The sequence below is a fragment of the Neolamprologus brichardi genome, chromosome 3 (genome assembly GCF_056152115.1).
Source record: "Neolamprologus brichardi isolate AB-2024 chromosome 3, ASM5615211v1, whole genome shotgun sequence".
NCBI classification, from domain to species: domain Eukaryota; kingdom Metazoa; phylum Chordata; class Actinopteri; order Cichliformes; family Cichlidae; genus Neolamprologus; species Neolamprologus brichardi.
In genome coordinates this window covers 26,843,292-26,863,203 of record NC_142106.1, presented here as the reverse complement: position 1 = coordinate 26,863,203, position 19,912 = coordinate 26,843,292, and the positions used below count along the sequence as shown (strand labels likewise).

Here is a 19,912-nt window from a genome sequence, read left to right as displayed (position 1 = left end):
CTGCAGAATATCTTCTAACATCAGCCAATATGCTGTGGCTCTTTATTTAAATCCCCCTTTGGGAAACACAGCTAACATCACAGCCACGTCCTGGCAGACAAGGAAGAAAGAAGGAAAGCTAAGGAAAAAAAATGGGTTGATGTTCAGCTGTGATTGCTGATGGAAACGGAGGTGTCATGTCTGCCGCGGGGCACAGTCACTCATCACGCTGCTTAATGTCAGTGCGGCTGGAATGAGCCAAGAGCCCAATGAGCCAGAAAGAAGTTTTTAAATGGTGCTAACGAGCAGCAACCGTGGTCAGAGAAGCCACGAGGGAAAGACGGAGTGACAGAAGGAGAGACGAGCTGAATATGAAAGAGGAGAGAACAGACAGGAAGTCAGGGCATGTCACGAAGAAACGCTACATATACTGCAGATCCTGTCCTGTATAATGAAGAAAGCCAGATGTCTTTGTGTCGAGTGAAACAAGAAAAACCCAGATATATGGGAGTCAATGTAATTAAAAAAATGTGTAAGTCTATTACAGTTAGTAACAGTAACAGAAAGTAACAGTAACAGAAAGTAACAGTAACAGAGAGTAACGCTATATCATCTTATGAAAAGTTCTGTTTTTGCTTCTCTATTGCACATAGTTATGATATAGGACTTAATGAAGAACTAAGTTATCACACAGTATGAACAACCTTAAAGCCTCTTAAGAATAAATTAATGCCAGGAAGGAACAGGAAGTAAGACAGCTGGCACAAATCAGACATAATGAGACGACGGAAGGCAAAGAGTTGGGAGTTCGTCTTGTGATTGGAAGGTTGCCGGTTTGTTTACATGAGATAAATTACTGCAGTGGCAGATAGAGATAAAATACTGTCTATATGCAGTTTTTCCACACTTACATACACATGCACAGTTACTGTCCCTCTATTTAGAAAGACAGAGGATTCAGAGTGAACTTCGGACGTGGCTTCTACATTAAATGCTGACGTCGGTCTTGAATAAATGTACTTTCTTAAATTGAATGTATGCATTTTGTTCATTCCTAAGTTGTGAGTCTACACCAACCAAAATACTGTCTTTAGTTAATAACATCTGAAATGATGAAGGCACTTGAAAAGTAACACAAAATTATCTGCCTTTCCAGAAAAACAAAAACTTTTCAGAAGTACTTAAAGTTTTGTGAGTGTACAAAACCCTGTGTACTCTTTCCCAGGCTTCTAGACTTCTGATTGGCCAACATTTCATTTTTAGCGTTTACACGTGGACTGAGATATTTGTTCAAAACTGCACGTTTGGACGGGCTTTTCCAGTTTTCAAAAATACCCGTGTACATGTGGACGTAGCCTAAAACTGAGACCTAGAAATCACAAACCCAGAGGAACTGGAGAGCTACAATTACAAACAGCAACCAAAACACCAGCAGTCATAAAGCAAGATGAAAGCAAAGATTCATAATAATAATACAAAAATCAAAGCACTGGGTCACCGACCCAGGACCGTGACACCAATATCTGTTGTTCAACTGTGTTTTTTGATATAACTGATCAGCTCTTGCACACATTTAGACTGTACTGATAATCTGTAAACAGATTATGCAACTTTGGAAAAGAATAGCGGATGTTTAACATGAAAATGGGACGTGTCAGTCGTTTACTTTGACATAAAAACAGACTGACAATCCAGAATAACCAACCGCACAAACACACAGAATGATTATTATGATCAGTCAAACAGAACAAACCAACCAAGTGACCAGCCAACAAACAAGAAGAAAGAATAATCAACCAGACAACCAATCAAATAACCAAAAAACAAACTAACCAAAGAGACCAACCAGACCAATCAAACAACTGCCCAGTCATTCAAACAAGAAGACAGATTAATCAACCAGACAACCAACCAGAAAATCCATAAAAGTCTTAAAATAAAGTATAAAAAGGGAGTTAGGAGATTTGAACTTCCTTCTCAAAGATTATCACATTATTGACCAAATGGGATCCAACATGCTTTAACAGCGCAGTCTCATTTGGCCCAACTCTTCCAAACAGGCTGTCATGAGAGCGGTGAAGAAAGACAGAAAGAAAAGTTGGAAAATAAGTGTGACAGAGCTCCCGACAGAGTCTAACACGTGAGAGGAAGCTGCTTGGCTTTTCTCCATTTGCAGTGAACTCTCAATGTGGGACACGCTTGTTATTTTTGGGCCAGGGTTTTGTGTAAGTCTGTGTGTATTCATATGTGCGTATATGGCATCTGTGTATGGTGTGCATTTTCCCAAAGTGTGCACACTGGAGTGTGTAGATGTGGGAGGAGTGTGTTTTCCCAGGTCAGCACTCTGCTGTTATCGCGCTGCCTCCCACAGTTCTAATATATTCAACGACACAATCAACAGTACTAGGGCGAGACAATGGAGGTAAACAAAAACACTGGCAGAAAGTGTGAGTCTGTGAGTCTGTGATGCAAACTTAATCTTGATGACGGCGTACGTGATAATCCCACTTTGGTGCCTCAACCCTGAAATCGATTTCTACACTTATAAGACACTAAACGTGTATTTGTTCACATGCTCCTTAATTTGTTTGTCCTGCCTGAAACTCACATGCCAACTTTAATAAAAACTGACTGGTTTGTCCTCTTTATGTCTCTCACACACTCTCCCACCCTTCCTCCTTCTAATAGCTTCTGACATTCAATTACACAAACCACCTCAGATTGTGCCGCCGGCTCGTCTTGAGAGTGCGAGCGAGCGTCCCTACCAGTGCGTGGGTGAGCCAGTATCGACCTCCCCCTCCTCCTTCTCCAGCTGTTGTAAATAATCTAACACTCTGGGTATTTAATAATACATATGCACTCCACCTCATCCTCCTTTGCTGCCTCGGTAGCTGCTCTTCATCTCAGATTTGTCTCATCTGTCGGAGTCCTCCCTCCTCGACTTTTCCCCGCATTCCTGCTTGTTTTCTCGCTCTACATCTCCTCTCCATCTCATTAATAAACCAGTAATGGTGAATATCTCTTCCTCTGACTCCCCAGTGTCCAACACCGAGTGGGTTTCCCCCCAATCTCTGCGTGTGCTTTTAAACTTGTAAGTGTGTGTTCGGTGCAGGATAAGACTGCAGTGAGGCTGAGTGTGCACGCGTGAGAGTGTGTGTGCAACATTTTAAGGTCTGCTAGCTTCTGATGTTGACACAAGTTGACATACATGAAATATGTGGATCCTGTGTGTGTCTGATACACAGTCGCAGACACACACTGACTGCATTTGACCCAAAGGCCTCAACCAACAAGTGACTTCAGGTCAGCTGTGGGGCAAAATACCATCAGTGTGGCGTGTTACACCATCAACAGAGAGAATAAACAAAAGATTTCTTTACTATACATATATGAGTGAATATGTATCTATCTATATATATATATATGTGTGTGTGTACAATTACAAGTTTTCATGTGCCAACATACAGACCACTACCCATGTGGTCACATACAGTAGGGTCATTAAATAAAGCTGTTATCAGTACATCTCTGACTTGCTCACTGTTTATAGGTCAGCAGGTTCACGTCTTTTAAATGCTCCTACGATCCGCATGCTGAGGCTCCTTTTAGTTACTGCGCTCCTGTTCTTTGGAAAAAGCTGCCTGCTGACCTGAAATCAGTTCCATTTGTGCTAACATTCAACGACAGACTCAAAACCTTTGTTGTTCACACACACCTACAATCATCAGTGTTTGTGTGGTGTTTTATTAAGTAAATACGTTTTATTTTGCTGTGTTAACTTCCTTTGAAGAAATGTGTTACATAAATAAAATTCCCATTGCCATTTGGGGACTACTGCTCATAAGGGAAAAATCATTATTCCCTGAGTAGTAACAAGTGGTCGCTGCAGGCTGAAGCCAGGTGAAGGGAAAACGACTGCCAAAGGAGTACAGACTGGTCGGTAACCCCTGACAACCACCTGTCACTAGGGAAAATGTGTATTCCCAAACTGATTGTGCAAACCTGCTTTGGTTGCGAACATATTGCTGTGGTAGTCTAAATGTGACGCACTTGTCTACAAACACTGTGCAGCTTCTCTCTGAGCTGCAGTGAAACTATGAAAAGTGCAAAACAAACCAGAAACAGAAGGTTCACCTAAAAGCTGTGCAGCAGGGCTGCAGCCAACATATTTCTGCATGCAGCTCTTACATTGAAGGTGACACTTCTCCGTTTCAGGTTTTCAACTTTAGCTAGTAGTCAGCTAGTAGTTAGTCAGCATTTGCAACCAACCACAACCGCTGCCAAGCAGTTGGGAAATACAGATGCTTCCCTAGAAACAAACAGCTGAATAATATAACTGTCCTTTACACTGCTGTAACTGTTGCTAAAGTAAAGACAGTTTAGCGGTTCGGGATGGGGCAACTATCCAGAAGTTCAGGAGATGAGCGATGACAAAGCCTGTGCTTTCAAAGGTCAAAGCTAATTAGCTTATATCAAATGACAAAACTGTTCCATCTGTAGGTCAACATTATTGGGCAGTAACGACAAGGCAGCAGTATCCTGAAATTGTTACATGACCTCAACCCATTTTCTGAAAAGTTTAGATGACCCATCATCGATAACATGGGCTGCTTTAAAGGGGCTGATGGGATTTGTCTTTGTGTAATGAAAAGGTCACACCAGCAACCACACTGACCCAAAAACCAAAACGACACAACAGAAACAACCGCGGCACAGAAGACCTCTGCCAGGGCGTTTCAGTCCTACGGAGATGCGTTCAGGCACGACTGCGAGTTTGGATTAAATGACTTTAAACATCTCAAGAGTTTCTGGGACTGTAGGGCACAGAGGGAAAGAGAAAATTAGCATGACAAGAAGAAGGAGGAAGAAGAAGAGGAAGAGGAGGAAAAAAGTATGTCGGTGAGCCATGGGAGTGTTGCCACGGCAACGTGGCGAGGACTCCGCTCTGCTGTTGAAAAGTGGAACTTGGCACGACTCCCAAAATAGTAGGAAAGAGAAAGAAGGGGACAGGATGAGACGGAGAAAGAGGGGAAAAAAGAGGACGGGAGAGAGAGGAAGACGGTTAGAGTTAGAGGAGAAACTCCACAAGGATTTACTCCACTCTGACGCTGGTGCTGATACAGCGCAGGAGGATTTGTGACAGGATGAAAGATGTCTGAGGACTCTGCGGAGACGAGCTGGGGTCGTGTGAATCACCCCACACTAGACTGCTGCCTTTTGGTGCCTTAAAAGAAAGGAGTCCTAGGACGTCCTCTGAACTCATTTCCTCACTTCATGACACTTCTACTACTAGCCAAAACAGCTCAAACTGTAGGAAAGTCAAGTATGAAATTACTTGACAGAGATCTTAAGATAAAAAATGGCTAACAGCTATTTGCTATGATTCTTGCTATGATCACCGGGTTAAAAAAGACACAGCTAAATATGAAGCTGCAGCCTGGACAGGAAAACTGGAAACCACATCCACCCATGAGCTCATTCAAAGCTCATTTCATACAAAATTAGTGGCACATAAACAGACTTTCTAGTTTTACCAGGACTGACAGATATGTGATTTTCATGCCTCTTGTGTCATTAAACACATCACTCTAAAGGTCTTTAGAAACAGCGAATCGGCAGCATTTATCAGGATCTATCCTAGTTCAACCTGAGCCTTTCAAGGAGGAATACTCAAAAGCATCAGTGCACACACAACAGTGACGTTCAGAAAGTCAAAATCCTGCTTTTCATTAGGAAACAAACTGTTGTAACCATCTAACGTGCAGAGCTACAAGACTGTGAAACGATGCTCCTGTAGGAACCACGAGTCCACCCTGCTCTACCCACAATCCTAAACTGAAACAGCAACACCGCCAATTGGTGGAATTCGCTGTTACCATGGAAACTTCTGTTTAAACCTGCAAAAGTCCTCTTGTTTAGTGAGCCAAAGCATCAAAAAGCTTGTGAGGAGTGATTGTACTCTACCATACTGGCAACCACACACACACAAACTCCAAAATACATTCAAATTTCTTATTTTTTAATGTTATTATGAACCGTATAATCACTACAGAGATGAAAATGAAGGTTCACTGTGGAATCAGGATTTATGGGATGAGCAGCTCCTTCACTGTTAAGATTAATCATCTACAGTTTTGCACAGTCGCTGTTTTTTTCTCCTTTATTTTTTTAAACTCTTAACATCAGGACTATTAGAAAAGGGAAAAACAGATTAAAATTAATTAAATAAATGCATTTAAAAGTTGCCAATTTCTGGTTAAAAAGCCTTGTTATTCATCCACAACTTTTCTAGCACTATAAAGCACTGAAATCCCTTCATGCTACAAGCCCCAGTCCCTCACTGGCACAGCGGTCCTTACTGTATACATACAGTGCTTTTAACCTTTGCACTGGGGGAATTTTGTCTGTTCAGTATCTCGCACAAAGACACAATGATGAACCACCGAGCTGCCGAGCCAAGACTGTCCCGAAGCGTCAGGCCAATGTTAAGACATTAAAAGCCGAGCTGCTGAGCTGCACACAAGTAAAGATTCCAGATGTGATGTCTGCATTATCGGATCTGCTTTCCGACCAACCGGGCTCTTTGGACATCCACTGCAGGTCCACTGACACGTCTCCCTTCTCTGTATCTCCAACACCTCTTCATCCTCCTCATGTTTAGATGGCCGTGGGCTTACTTAAAGCTGTCCTCAGATAAGACTTGATCCTTCTGATCCAAAGCTGAGTGGAGCCCGTTTGCAAGGAGGAGCAGAGACCCCCCTCCTCCTAGTTTGTGTGTTGCACCCAAACATCTCCCCAGGAGGTAAACCAATCGATTTTTGTTTAGCCTCTGCACAGAAATGAAACGACAATTTGTTTTTACTCTAAAATGATCTGCATATTTAATTTGGAACCTGCAGCAGTTTCATTTTGATTTAAACTGACAGACGGGCAGATAAAGAGGAGATGGTATTAATTACTGTCCTCAACCAAACTCATCATTCCTGCAGGCAGTCAGTCAGCTAATGCTATTACTGCTCCGTCTGCTCAGCCAGGCGCACGCACACAGACACACACTTGTCCTGCTGTGCTACACCCAGCCTGGTCTGCCTCAGTCAGTTCTGAGAAGGGTTAGCAACCTGTCTCCACCCCCTTTGCCCTCCCTCCACTACCGCGCTCCACAGGAGCCACCTGTATAAGCACAGCTAATTAGCTTTGTGCAGTAACTAATGGAAACGACCAGCACTGATTCGATCTGACGATATAATTAGAACACTTTTTAGAACACTAAGTTAAGAGTCCCATTTGCGCGACAGCTAGCTGGTTCTGCATAATGTCACCATGCGCATGCATGTGACTTTAAAGAACATCAGCCACGCAGTCACGTCTATGATTAGCAGACTGGGAAGCAAAATCCCAATAATGCAGTGGGAAATTTAAAAGCATGTGGGGTCCTTTCCTTGATGCACTTCAAAATTTATAAGAATTTTTCAACAAACTCTCTTATGTCAGGCGTGGAAATACAGTGTGCAGGTCTAGGGCAGTGACCTGGGTGGGAATGAATGGGATCATTTTGCAGGGATTATGTTATTTTTGTTAAATATTATACATATGTTTATATTAATCTTTTATTCTCTATTTCACAGCCTTAAATGTACAGGCCAATTACCCAGAATGTACAGATAATCTGTAATCCTTTTCTTCTCTTTTTCTTTATATGTATAAAAGAAAAACTCTTAATAAAAAGATATTGTTTAAAATCCCACTAATGCTGCAGAAAGCAAGCCCGCATGGAGAAAATGTAACAGAAAGAATTTATATAAATATGAAGACAGAGCTGTTAAATAAAAATAATATTATCTGTCCTTAAATTTAAATTGCTTACAACTGAAGCCCAAGTAAATGTATAAATTTACAGAATATGTTCCGTTAGCTTAAAAGTACAAAAATTGTCTTTTGTTTTAAATGAACAGACAGTCAAAATATCATAAATTTCCATAGTAGACGGTGAAAAAACAGGAACATTCATTGTTTATTTACTTTGCTGTAGTATGAATGGCCATGAAGTAGGTAGAAAAGCTGTAAAACATCTGAACATGCCTAAAATTTATGCCCTCCTTCACATTTAGTGGGCCGATTCTGGCCCCCAGGCCTTATATTTGACACCACTGGGTGTAGCATAAGAGTTAAATTGCTCTCTGTAAAAATCCATACTTAGGATCTACAGGGTGGGCCATTTATATGGATACACCGTTATAACATGGGAATGGTTGGTGATATTAAAGTCCTGTTTGTGGCACATTAGTATACGTGAGGGCGCGAACTCCTCAAGATGGGTGGTGACCATGGTGGCCATTTAGAAGTCGGCCATCTTGGATAGAACTTTTGTTTTTCCAATAGGAAGAGGGCCATGTGACACATCAAACTTATTGGTAATGTCACAAGAAAAACAATGGTGTGCTTGGTTTCAACGTAACTTTATTCTCAACGATTCCCATTTTATTACAGTGTATCCATATAAATGACCCACCCTGTACAGTGAAACTACACTGAGATGAGCCCGCTTACAACACAAAGCAAATCAATAATATGCTGTTATGTTTTTTTGGATTACTCTCTACCAAAAAGTCTTGATCGTGAATTTAATGTCCACACTTAAGACTTGATTACTTGATAAGTGCTAGAGGCGAGTGGAGAGCAGCTTTTTGGAGCTGTTTAAAAAGTGCCTCATTCAAAGCCTGACAAGAAAAAAAGAGTTGTTATGTCATCGCCTCGCAAGCGGATTAGTGTTTCATGGTGCATCCCTGTTCACGATGATGAAACAGAGAGGTTTTACAAACTGCCTCGATTAATTCTGCATGGCTGCACGGTACAAACCTCAAAGTGATTCACAGAGCAAGAAAACAATAAGAAAATAGAATATGCCTTCCACATGCTACCACAAACATCTCTGTGTGAAATGAATCGCGACCTGTGTCCTTTTATCTGTTGTGTAAAACATGCAGGCTGGTCCGAACAAGCGGTGCAGCTCATGTGAGAATGAAGAGGTGAAGCTCGTTGCTGAGTGTTATGAGGGCGCGTGTTAATGTAAATGGATTAAACTCCGGGCTAACAGCGGATTGTGTGTGCGGTGAATTCAAGTGTAAATTGAGGGAATGATTTGCATAAGCTCATATTTGTTATTTTTAATACTAACTCGTTAGTCTGCAGTCTTAAAATGTGCTAATTTGCAAAGCACCACCCTGACTGTGAAACATTATGAAGACATGATGTTGTTTTAGAAGTGACAGCTCGTATATTGAACTGTAAACATAAGCAGTCAAACATGAACATGATTTAATCTGAAGGTTTTAACTGGGTCTTGTTCCAAAGTATGCACTGAAAGACAATCCAACCACTCCCCATGAAGGCCGATCAATACCCACTACTGACATATTTATCGAGGTCCTCCTGTGACTGAGTGCTACACTGATGAGGCTGGCTAAAGATGCCCCAAAAAAGGCCAAATGATCATTTAACTGCCAGGATATTCTGACTCAAAACTTGTGAAGCTAGTTTTGCCACGTGCTAGCTGCCGTAGTAATGCCTCTCCTATTAAACCATGCTACGTATGACCTCACAGGTAAATGGGACTATAAAAACGACATCTAATTAAAAACACTTCAAAAGTTTGCTGACTTTGATCTGAAATGAGTTAGAGAGGCCTTTTCCCTGCAGGTTGTAGTGCAAAGTTTTACTGCAAAGTTTCACATCATTATGGCTTCATTAATGACTCAGCACCAAACTGATCAACATCTGCTCTGCATCCCATGAGAGCAATAAAAGAAATCCAGAAACTGAATCTCTACAGCTTAAGCTAGTGAAATAACACATGTGGCCTATATGATCTCCAGCTCACTGTCAGGACATGTTGGGTATCTGTTCTCTGATAAAGTCCTGAAGTGGAATCCCTGGGATAACGCCACATTAGCAGAGACTGAAGATTTGCTGGAAACCCTATTGCCTTCAGAGCTCGGTTCATTCTTCATGGTGTAGATTGAACTAGGTGCTTGAAACGTTCCTCAGATATTTGGATCCATGTTGGTATGACAGCATCTCACAGTCGATGCAGATTTGTCAGCTCCACATCCATGAGGAGAATCTCCCGTTCCACCACATCCCAAAGGTGCTGTGTTAGACTGAGATCTGGTGACTGTGGAGGCCACTTGAGTGTGGTGAACTCATTGTCATGGTCTAGAAACCTGTTTGAGATTATGTGAGCTTTGTGACATAGTGTGTTATCTTGCTGGAAGCAGCCATCAGAAGATGGTACACTGTGGTCATAAATGGATGAACATGGTCAGCAACAATATCCAGGTAGGCCCTGGGGTTTAAACAACAGTTAATTTTAAGTGTTACAGGATGTGCGATGAAAAGATCCCTCGCACAACCTCACACTGTACAAGCCCGGCTAGCTCAGTCGGTAGAGCATGAGACTCTTAATCTCAGGGTCGTGGGTTCGAGCCCCACGTTGGGCGATGCAGTTTTGGGTCAGAAATTATGAGGTTGCTCTCAGGTAACACTCTAACAACCCACATGTACTGTTAGGTGAGCTCCAATCTAGTTGATCAATGGCCATGATAGTTTGCATATTAACGATCAAGGAACTCACAGTCTATTGTTCCTTCAGTGGGCTGTTTTCAGTCATTATGCAAATGTACTGTTACTAAGATTGGGGAAACCTGCAGTCAGCTAAGGCTGAAGAAGTCACTTGGATGAGTGACGAAACGTTTCTCCCACTGAAAACGCTACGTCCAGATGAACAGAATCAACCTTTTGGGATCTACTTACCTGGATGATTAAGCATGCATCAAGACACTATGAAGTCTGACTTATTGTAGAAGGTCTTACTCAGAAAACAGTTCTTCCAGTTTGCAGAAGAGAAAGTTCCTTGGGAGGGATATTGAATCCCAATACAAGGCCGGCTAGCTCAGTCGGTAGAGCATGAGACTCTTAATCTCAGGGTCGTGGGTTCGAGCCCCACGTTGGGTGATGTACCTTTTAGGTCAGAACTTAATATGACGTTGCTCTCAGGTAAGAGTCCAACACCCCATGTAGGTTGAGAGGTCAGTTTCTATCTAGTTGATCAAATCTTACAATGCTGTGATTGCAGCCATTCCCCAACTCTCTGTGAATGGTACTCATGGCTATTGATCAGTGGTTGTTGATCAATGGTCATGAGAATAATTATGATTAAGGAACTGACCTCCCAGTCCATTGTTCCTTCAGTGGGCTGGTTTCAGTCATTATGCAAATGTACTGTTACTAAGATTGGGGAAACCTGCAGTCAGCTAAGGCTGAAGAAGTCACTTGGATGAGTGACGAAACGTTTCTCCCACTGAAAACGCTACGTCCAGATGATCAGAATCAACCTTTTGGGATCTACTTACCTGGATGATTGAGCATGCATCAAGACACTATGAAGTCTGACTTATTGTAGAAGGTCTTACTCAGAAAACAGTTTTTCCAGTTTGCAGAAGAGAAAGTTCCTTGGGAGGGATATTGAATCCCAATGCAAGGCCGGCCACCTCAGTCGGTAGAGCATGAGACTCTTAATCTCAGGGTCGTGAGTTCGAGCCCCACGTTGGGCGATGTACTTTTAGGTCAGAACTTAATATGATGTTGCTCTCAGGTAAGAGTCCAACACCCCATGTAGGTTGAGAGGTCAGTTTCTATCTAGTTGATCAAATCTTACAATGCTGTGATTGCAGCCATTCCCCAACTCTCTGTGAATGGTACTCATGGCTATTGATCAGTGGGTTTTGATCAGTGGTTGTTGATCAATGGTCATGAGAATAATTATGATTAAGGAACTGACCTCCCAGTCCATTGTTCCTTCAGTGGGCTGGTTTCAGTCATTATGCAAATGTACTGTTTCTAAGATTTGGGGAAACCTGCAGTCAGCTGAGACTGAAGAAGTCACTTGGATGAGTGACGAAACGTTTCTCCAACAAAACACTACGCCCAGATGAACAGAATCAACTTTTGGGATTTACTTACCTGGATGATTGAGCATGCATCACGACACTATGAAGTCTGACTTATTGTAGAAGGTCTTACTCAGAAAGCAGTTCTTCCAGTTTGCAAAAGAGAAAGTTCCTAGGGAGGAATCCTGAATCCTGATGACAGGTGATTGTGGTTCAGGACTATCAACCTCCAGGAGCCTGAACTGTTAATACAAGGCAGCATAAATCCATATTTGCATGTTGTTTACACCAAATTCTGACCCTACCATCTGAATGTTGCAGCATAAAGCGAGACTCATCTAATTAGGAAAGGTTATTCCAATCTTCTGTCATGCAATTTTGGTAAGCAAATATGAAGTGTATCAGTTTCGTACTTTTAGATGAGAGGAGTGGCATCCAATGTGGTCTTCTGCTGCTGTAGCCCATCTGCTTCAAGGTTTGACATGATGTGCCTTCAGAGCTGGGTTCATTCTTAATGGTGTAGATTGAACTAGGTGCTGGAAACATCCCTCAGAGATTTGGGTCCATTTGGACATGACAGCATCTCACAGTCGATGCAGATTTGTCAGCTTCACATCCATGAAGAGAATCTCCCGTTCCACCACATTCCAAGGGTGCCATGTTAGACTGATATCTGGTGACTGTGGGGGCCACTTGAGTGTGGTGAACTCATTGTCATGGTCAAGAAACCAGTTTGAGATTATGTGAGCTTTGTGACATGGTGTGTTATCCTGCTGGAAGCAGCCATCAGAAGATGGTACACTGTGGTCATAAAGGGATGAACATGGTCAGCAACAATACCCAGGTAGGGGTTTAAACAATAGCTAATTTTAAATGTTACAGGGTGTGCGACGAAATCATCCCTTGCACAACCTCACACTGTACAAGCCCGGCTAGCTCAGTCGGTAGAGCATGAGACTCTTAATCTCAGGGTCGTGGGTTCGAGCCCCACGTTGGGTGATACAGTTTTAGGTCAGAAATTATGAAGTTGCTCTCAGGTAAGAGTCTAACAACCCACATGTACTGTTAGGTGAGCTCCAATCTAGTTGATCAATGCCCATGATAATTTGCATATTAACAATCAAGGATCAGCTGAGACTGAAGAAGTTACTTGGATGAGTGACGAAACGTTTCTCCCACAAAATGCTATGTCCCGATGAACAGAATCAATCTTTTGGGATCTACTTACCTGGATGATTGAGCATGCATCAAGACACTATGAAGTCTGACTTATTGTAGAAGGTCTTACTCAGAAAGCAGTTCTTCCAGTTTGCAGAAGAGAAAGTTCCTAGGGAGGGATACTGAATCCTGATGACAGGTGATTGTGGTTCAGGACTATTGACCTCCAGGAGCCTGAACTGTTAATACAAGGCAGCATAAATCCATATTTGCATGTTGTTTACACCAAATTCTGACCCTACCATCTGAATGTTGCAGCATAAAGCGAGACTCACCTAATTAGGAAAGGTTATTCCAATCTTCTGTCATGCAATTTTGGTAAGCAAATATGAAGTGTATCAGTTTTGTGCTTTTAGATGACAGGAGTGACATCCAATGTGGTCTTCTGCTGCTGTAGCCCATCTGCTTCAAGGTTTGACATGATGTGCCTTCAGAGCTGGGTTCATTCTTAATGGTGTAGATTGAACTAGGTGCTGGAAACATCCCTCAGAGATTTGGGTCCATTTGGACATGACAGCATCTCACAGTCGATGCAGATTTGTCAGCTTCACATCCATGAGGAGAATCTCCCGTTCCACCACATTCCAAGGGTGCCATGTTAGACTGAGATCTGGTGACTGTGGAGGCCACTTGAGTGTGGTGAACTCATTGTCATGGTCAAGAAACCAGTTTGAGATTATGTGAGCTTTGTGACATGGTGTGTTATCCTGCTGGAAGCAACCATCAGAAGATGGTACACTGTGGTCATAAATGGATGAACATGGTCAGCAACAATATCCAGGTAGGCCCTGGGGTTTAAACAACAGTTAATTTTAAGTGTTACAGGGTGTGCGACGAAAACATCCCTCACACAACCTCAGACTAACCAAGCCTGGCTAGCTCAGTCGGTAGAGCATGAGACTCTTAATCTCAGGGTCGTGGGTTCGAGCCCCACGTTGGGTGCTGTAGTTTTAGGTCAAAAATTATGAAGTTGCTCTCAGGTAAGAGTCTAACAACCCACATGTACTGTTAGGTGAGCTCCAATCTAGTTGATCAATGGCTATGATAATTTGCATGTTAACGATCAAGGAACTCACAGTCCATTGTTCCTTCAGTGGGCTGGTTTCAGTCATTATGCAAATGTACTGTTACTAAGATTGGGGAAAGCTGCAGTCAGCTGAGACTGAAGAAGTTACTTGGATGAGTGACAAAAGGTTTCTCCCACTGAAAACGCTACGTCTAGATGAACCGAATCAACCTTTTGGGATCTACTTACCTGGATGATTGAGCATGCATCAAGACACTATGAAGTCTGACTTATTGTAGGCCTTACTCAGAAAACAGTTCTTCCAGTTTGCAGAAGAGAAAGTTCCTTGGGAGGGATATTGAATCCCAATACAAGCCCGGCTAGCTCAGTCGGTAGAGCATGAGACTCTTAATCTCAGGGTCGTGGGTTCGAGCCCCACGTTGGGCGATGACTTTATGAGGTGTCTCTCAGGTGAGATTATGAGGGCAGTTGGCAATGTGGTCTTAGTTCAAGGATGACACATGATGCGCGGTAATTCCTGTCAGCTTGCTGCATTCTTTCAATTCTCCTCTGCATTCTTGCTTGAACAATAACTTTTCACCAACTGGATATTTTCTCCTTTTCAGACTTGACTTTCAGACTCATGATGACTGTGTGAGAAATCCCAGCAGACTAGCAGTTTGTGAATTACTCAGACCGACAACCATCCCACACTCAAAGTCACTTAAATCACCTTTCCTCCTCACTCTGACGCTCAATTTGACCTTGAGTAGGCTGTCCTGATCATATCTACATGCCTTAAAGCAGTGCCATGTGATACGGCTCATTATTCAAGTTACCAAACAGGCAAATGGGTGTAGCTAATGAAGTGACCAGTGGCTGTAAGTGCCCAGATTTATTTCAAGATGGCTGCCAAGCGGCGAGAGAGCAAAACCTTGAACCTTGAATTCAGGGTTTAAGCACAAGTGACAGAAATTTTACAAAACTATTGCTTATTCACATTTAAAACAGTAAAGAGACCCATTATGTATAAAATCCATAGAGAAAGATATGTTGATGAACAGATGAACAATTTGTAAAACATGCCTTGAGTTCTTCTTATGGAGTTTGACCAACCAGAAATCTGAAATATTTCTGGAGCCACACGAAAACATCATAAACGACTCTTTTTTCATGACTAAGATAATTTAACGTCTTTTTTCTGGATGAAGAAACATGCAGCTCTTCAGAACCTCGTGGAGCCAAGAAGCAAACACTAATATCTGTGTAATGTTAACAGCTAGGCTTGTACAGCCAAGCCTGATTGACAGTCTGGGAGCGCACAGCTATGACAACAGCAAAGCGAGCCAACACAGTGAAACAGAGCTAATGTTTTATTCTGAGTCAGGATTACTCTGGTTTTTGCTCTGCAGGCCTGGGAAGCTCTCAGTTTGGTGGAACGCCAAATGTCAGCTAACAAAAGGCATCCGCAGCAGAACAAAGCACTAAATAATAAAACATTTACAAAACTATGTATAAATAAAATGAGTTGGACGAGTGCTGTATGAAAATCACGTGTTAAAAGGCAGGCTCGCTGGGTTTGATGCAACGAAAAGAGCAGAAAAGTGTTTGTTTCTTATGTTACATGAACCACGCTGAATGTTAACAGCAGCGATGTCAGTTACAGCTTCATTTCTACCACCCCCAACCCCCAGCACGCTGACTCTTGCTTCCTTTCTCCTCCCCTCTTCCTTCATCCTTTAACTAACTGTATCCCTTAACCCCTCCCCCCCGCTCAGACTCAGCTCTCTTTGATGTCTGCATTTGTTGATGCTCTTGGATGAGGAGCCATTCTGCAAAAACGATGGCAATTACAGCGGTAGCACACATGCACACCTTTTTTTGCGCTAATCCTCACTAAAAACAGATAATGCAAAAGAGAGAAGAAGCAGAGACAGGCGACTTAACGCTCTCTTTTTACTTCCTCTCTTTTTTTTGCCCCCCTCCTTCTGTGAGAAGAACCAGCAGACTCTGTGGAGTTGTTGTCATGGTTTCCTGGGAAGCGTTTTCATTTTTTGGCGATTAGAGCAGGGCTGCGAGAGACAGAAGAGAGTTTACACCGAGGCGATCGAGTTCTGCGAGGGATCTCAGTCACTTCATTGTTACCAGTGTCTGTGTGTGTGCCTACAGTACCTCTTAAGTGAGGCTGAATGCAGATGAGCTGTTATGAAACAGCTACTTTAAAGCAGGCTGAACAAAACACATCAGATAAACACCAAGTGCACACACTCCTGACTGTCCAGCAGCATTTGCAATAACATTCAGAATCAGGGTTCTGGCTCCGTTTCCTAAATTCATCATCCTTTTTTGCTACATGGATCATTTAAACAAAGAGTTGTTGATGGTCTGGATTTGAAAGATAAAGCTTAATCAATCATAATATCCAGTCCTATTTATAACTTGCGAGTGGGCTGTGCACCCGGTTACTGCTCTCTCGCCCCTCTTCACAAACATGGCTGTGGAGGCCAACTGTGCAGTTTCTAAAGTGTGCAAATGCTCTGCCTTTTTACTCAGACTGTAGATAAAAGATGAATATATCCAATGTGATGAACATATTTTAAAGCCTTAATCTTTACATTCTTCATGGACACATTTACATTCTTCAAAAGGGCGGAGCACGCAGTTGTCAGCTAACACTAGCTAGCCTGGTTAGGCCTCAGGCACACAGACCTAGGGACTGGAGGTTGGCAGGGAGAAAATGTGTATTCCCTGAGCGGTTGGACAGTGGTTGCTGGCAGTTGCTAGGTTATTTAGATGCAACACCAAAAACCTGCCAATGACTGCTTTAGTCACTGCCGCGGTTGTTTGCATGGAAGACGCCTCCTTGTCTGCAAGCACTCGCTAACTGCATGCCAAAATATGCAGACTGGGTACGCTTTAGCTAATATTCACACACTGGTGTGTGCTCCTGTTCATCAGTGTGTGAGTGTTACACAGAAAGCACTTAGGCAAGGAAAAAAGTGAATGGGAGAACGAGGCTTGTAGTACAAAGTGCTTTAAGTGCTCAAGCAGATGCAGTGCATTTACAGCCCTTTTCCGTACTGATTGGTGGTTACCACTAACAGGTCTCTAGGCGTGTGTGACTGCGTGACCGGGTCTTTAGTAATCAAATTCCACAGCGACCTCCAACCAATTGCCAACCAGTCTCTAGGCCTCAGTGACCTTGGGGAAAAAGGTGGTGCTTAACCGACACAACCCATACACCACAGCAGACTCAGGTGTGGTGTATGAGGTAATGAACACTGCCTCAGTCTCTTGAGATTAGTGATCAGAAGAGGTTTTAGAACCAAAAGCAAAACCAAAACCAAAAGCAAGCACCTATGCTAAGTAGATTACAGGCACAAAGCTTGTTAGATAACAAAAAAGCTACCAAGCAGCCTCGAGCTAAATCACACAGAAGTATGAAACAGAGAGAGGAGCGCTGCTTACACTACAGCTTTACTCATGCTCGCTGATCCCCAGCACAGCCGACCCCTGAAGTCCAGTTTGTATCTGGTGTGATTGCTGCACGTGGGTTGGGGTGTGGAGTCGGTAACATTTGTACACGTTACAAATGTAGTGTGGTCACTAACCTTGCCCAAGCACAGACCTCAAAAACGTTCTTAACCGCAGAATTTCTAAATAATAAACGTTTCTGTGCTCCCCCAGAGCGCTTCTTTAGAAACACGCGTGTGCATTAAAGATGAGGAGAGTGCGCGTGACAGGAAGGAGCTGAGATGCTGAAGCGAGGTGGAGCGTGCTTGGGCCTGCATCGGAGACGGGGAGGAGGAGGGGCCAACTGTGCTCGGGCACGGTGCGAGGTAACCAGGCCTAGTATGAATTAACTATAAATCATTGAAGCTCTCACAGCAAATGATTGGTGTTGGAGCTGGATAGCAGAACTAGGACACCGCTGCAATCGGTGACAGCTGAAGGTGAGACAGAGGAGGAGAAGTGAGGATGGAATCAGCAACACATGAGGGGGAAGAGCGCAATGACCACAGCTGTAACAGCTTTCCTCATGGAGTCCTGCAGGGACTGCTTTAAAACTCCGTGGGGTGCATTAAGGAACTACCTGATTAAGCCCTTAATAAATATAGAGAACAGTTATTCCAAAGATATGGCCACAGAATAGCAGATGCCAGTCGCTTCAGACACACAATCATTTCCATCATGCCCTCTTTTATCCTCCACTAATGTGGTTAGTAAACAGGTCAGCCACAGAATGAATGCAGTGAGCGCAGTGTTTCTGAGCTGCATTCAGTCCACAACTCTGTGTGTGTGTGTGTTGTGAAAACTCCCCTCGCACCCCTCTGCGACCCTCACAATTAAATGTGCCGACCTCAGCGCAATTGCAACAAGTCATCCAGCAGAACCGTGTGACCTGACACCGTCACACTTACAGCACACAGGCAAACTGGGCCTCCTGGTGCAGGGTTGGTGGGCGGTGAGCCCCGGATACTGGGACGAAGGCGAGGGGAGACGGGTCACATTAAAGCTGTGGATGTGATGCCTCACAGTGTCCCAGTTTCACTGCTCCCAGTTCAAAAATTGGGGAGTTGGAACGCGGCGAGCTCAGGCGAGAAAATCTGCTGGTTCCAGCTCTCTGACTCCTAAAGCTGAGGAGCTACATGCTAACAGTAGAAACATCAGAAAATCAGAATCTCTGAAAATGGTTTAATTTGTATCATTTTTGCTGCGCTCGACGTTTTTTTTTTTGCCTGATTATGCAAACTGATTAAAAAACACTTAAAAACTCTTCTGTTCAAACAAGCCTTTTGTTGATCTACATATTTTATATTTTTTACATTATTTACATTTAATCTTTTACATTGTATATAATGTCTATTGATTTTATTATTTATTTTAATATTTTAATATTTGTGTACAGCGCTTTGTGATTGTCTGTCTGTGAAAAGCGCTTAATAAATAAAGTTTACTTACTTACTTACTTACAATTTATTCAAGGAAAAATAAGGCCTGTGCAGACTTGCCTTTTTTTAGTTTTATCCATTTGTGTCACTTTAACTGTTGGATCTCATTTTGTGTTGTAAAAAAAATGGATTTTTTGTCCTTAAAAAGCACTTTTTAATTTTTCAATTCAATTCAGTTTGATTTATTTTTAAAGACAATAATACAATATAAGTGAATAAGATATACTTACTTCCTGACAGTGTTTGACCTCAGCACTGCGTTCCATCCTACTCAGCACTCATCATTTTTGAAAGACTCCTCATTTCTCCACCACAGCTGAAGCATATTTTCTGCTCATGACATTTTGGTAAAACTATATTTTCCCCCATTTCTGTTACTCTTCTCTTCTAAAAAATGAAATTGCTTTACAGTTACTAGGCCTAGTCTAAAAATCAATATCACGATTAAGTGATTGGGGGGGGTCGTCTCATTAAAGACAGCATATCTCGCCTTTTAAAATACTAACAGAATATTTTTAAATTAGCAGAACTGAAAGAAATCCCCTTTGTTTTGATAAATTTCCAATTAACTACCCAACAGTTACAGTTATGTCATTACAAAGGCTCTTTAATTATCTGCACAATGGGTGGAGAGAAAAGGAAAAAACCTTCAAACGTGGCTTTTATTCCTGTGTACACGCACTGCTATCAGCTGATTTAAGCTAGCTGTGCAGGAAGGGAGGAGGAAAAGGGTGAAGTGGTGGGGTGGGTGATTTTGTCATTTTTAATGCATGAAAGCACAAGAGCGTGACAGTAAACTGCGTCGCGGACAT

The 19,912-nt window shown here is 42.6% G+C and overlaps 1 protein-coding gene and 5 non-coding genes across 7 annotated transcripts in view; 5 read left to right on the top strand and 1 right to left on the bottom strand.

The window, feature by feature from the left end:
- Positions 1–19,912, bottom strand: part of zgc:109889 (actin-binding protein WASF3) — a 53,480-nt gene that overhangs the window by 25,716 nt on the left and 7,852 nt on the right. The gene's annotated exons all lie outside the window — the stretch shown is intronic.
- Positions 10,403–10,475, top strand: trnak-cuu (transfer RNA lysine (anticodon CUU)). The gene has a single exon. It is a non-coding gene; the product is annotated as a tRNA-Lys (tRNA).
- trnak-cuu (transfer RNA lysine (anticodon CUU)) lies at positions 10,917–10,989 on the top strand. The gene has a single exon. It is a non-coding gene; the product is annotated as a tRNA-Lys (tRNA).
- Positions 12,851–12,923, top strand: trnak-cuu (transfer RNA lysine (anticodon CUU)). Its single transcript has one exon. It is a non-coding gene; the product is annotated as a tRNA-Lys (tRNA).
- Positions 14,012–14,084, top strand: trnak-cuu (transfer RNA lysine (anticodon CUU)). Its single transcript has one exon. It is a non-coding gene; the product is annotated as a tRNA-Lys (tRNA).
- trnak-cuu (transfer RNA lysine (anticodon CUU)) lies at positions 14,523–14,595 on the top strand. Its single transcript has one exon. It is a non-coding gene; the product is annotated as a tRNA-Lys (tRNA).